Source organism: Nannobrachium achirus, assembly GCF_963921795.1.
Source record: "Nannobrachium achirus genome assembly, chromosome: 19".
NCBI lineage: Eukaryota > Metazoa > Chordata > Actinopteri > Myctophiformes > Myctophidae > Nannobrachium > Nannobrachium achirus.
In genome coordinates this window covers 10,608,967-10,611,466 of record NC_137826.1, presented here as the reverse complement: position 1 = coordinate 10,611,466, position 2,500 = coordinate 10,608,967, and the positions used below count along the sequence as shown (strand labels likewise).

Here is a 2,500-nt window from a genome sequence, read left to right as displayed (position 1 = left end):
ATCAGAAATGACATTTTAAAATGTATTTTCTTGAACAGAAATGCCAGCTGCCATTACTCGCTGTTCAGGAGCAGTTGTTCCAGACTCTATATAGCATTTGGAGATTGTGGAATAGTTGTCTGGCTACACGAGACTAAGGTGGAGGGGCCTGGAATTATTTTATACTTTAGCTATTGAAAAATGGCAGATCTACAGTACAAGCTCACAGCGCGGTGAAAACTAAGCGTTCTTCGAAAACAGCTGACAAGTCATCGTTACTCTGGTTTCGGATTGCAAGTCAAACGCGTGTTTTCTTCTCGCATGACGCACTCTTCTTTCAAAGTTCACCAAGCAACATGCGTCAATCACTTACTTTCATCTGACCTGAAGAATGTGCTAAGCTTTGCTTGTAAAATCACTGACGACACAATAAGTGTTAAATGGTTTTATATTATGAATGGTACTGTAATAATTTCTCTTGTCTTGATTGTTTAAACATGACATCATGGGCTGCTACCGGTATATGCTCAAAAACAAGCTTGATAAGCCCAAAGCTTATTGATACCAGGTCCTCGATACATTTGTTACGGGTTTGTAGCAGACCCTTGTTTCATGCGGAAGGCCTTATAAGTCGCTTGTTGCATTAAAGAGTAGTTCACACATTGTCTGGTAATTCATTTCCTATGAGAGGTGAGCATCTGAGCAGCCACTCGCCTGCGGCAGAGAACCTGCGACACGCAGATAAAGAGTCGTTGAAAGAGCCGAGCTTGATAACAAACTATTGGACACTCGGGTTGTGAAGCAATGTTTGTGACTGGCTGGCTTTAGCTGTACATATATATACAGGGCGAGAGGGCAGTGTCCATATGGTTTGCCTTTATGATGTTAATATCTTGCATGTTCATATACTGTAGACTAGATCATTGGTTCTCAAAGTGGGGTGGGGTCCGGGCAGGGACTCCCAGGCATCCTTAAGGGAGTTCCAGGGGGTCCCCAGCTAAATGATGGTTAGGAACCAAATGGACCCTTATGGGTCTGTAACTCTGAGAGTGTACAAATGGGAACCAGAGTGTACAAATGGAACCAAATGGACCCGCTAGGGTTAAATTAACGTTGATTTAAATGGGGGTCCTTAGCCCCTAATGCATGTTAAATCTTCTCTTATATGGAGGTCCCTGGCATATGTTTTCAAATGGGGGTCCGCGGGCAAATAAGTATCCCTTTGCGGGTACTTGACACTAAAAAGTTTGAGGACCACTGCTGTAAATAACAATATAATAACTATGGTTCGACCCTATTGTGCACGCTCTCCAGTAAAGGTTTGGGGCGTGTGATGGGTGATGTCACGTATACACGACTACACTATGCCGTCGTGGTATATTTCTCTGACGTTTTGTCTCGGCGCTGACCTATTCAGTCCTGGCATTCTGAATTGATCTGGGAGAGAAACCCTGTAGACCAGGGGTGGGCAACTTTGATGATGGAGAGGGCCACTACATGTTCACACTCACTCCAGAGGGCCACAATGCATATACATACTACATACATGCAAAAATAGCAGATCTACAAGCTCAAAACGTGTCGCAGGGCGACACGTTTTGAGCTTGTAGATCTGCTATTTTTGCTATTTTTGAATTGGAATCCCGAAAAGTATCATTTATTTTTTCTTCTTTTGTTTTAAAATTTCAAATACATTTCTATGTTCTTATGTTAACTTTATTATATATTATATTATATATTTATTATATATGTTCTTATGTTAACTTTATGAACTTAAATACAAATACATTGGACATAAAAAGACACAATAACATTTTAGTACTAGTCTTTTAGCCACTAATATAGAGATTTTTTCCATGTTTGGAATTGTAACAGCTGAAATCAATAATATACTAGTTTGCCAATATTAACCTGAGGGCCGCATTAAGTGAAGGTGGGGGCCGCATGTGGCCCCCGGGCCGCCAGTTGCCCATGTATGCTGTAAACCTTATTGAAACCAGGCTATAGAATGAGATATAATGGGTCATTCACAAAAGATGGCGTTTTTCTCTGCACCAACAATGGCGCAGAGAGAGAGACTGAGAGACGTCGGCCTTGCCTATACTCGCCTTACTTAGACCCGAGACCTGCAATAATTCATTAATTAGGATAATTATTCTGCTTTTTCACTCATTAAAGCAGTGATTCTCAACCTTTTCAGGCTGCGACCCCCCAAAATAATCATATTTTAACTGGGGACCCCCCCCCCCCCCACACACACACACACACACACACACTGACGAGCACTAAGAATTGAGGCATTACATTTTGTATAACACGGTTCTATTGTGAAAATAGCCGATCTACATTCTCACAACGCCTCGCAACCACGAGGCGTTGTGAGCATGTAGATCGTCTGTTTTCACAATTTCAGCCTCTAATATTTGACAATTTGGCCAATGTTTGATTTGTCATTTTAGTTGTATTAAAAAGTCCTTAAATTGTCACTTTAGTATGTGCATATACCCTCTATACACTTACA

At 41.3% G+C, this 2,500-nt stretch overlaps 1 protein-coding gene across 1 annotated transcript in view; it reads left to right on the top strand.

Moving 5' to 3' along the window:
• Nucleotides 1-2,500, top strand: part of LOC308304598 (teneurin-2-like) — a gene marked incomplete at both ends in the record, with an annotated part of 147,239 nt that overhangs the window by 8,288 nt on the left and 136,451 nt on the right. The gene's annotated exons all lie outside the window — the stretch shown is intronic.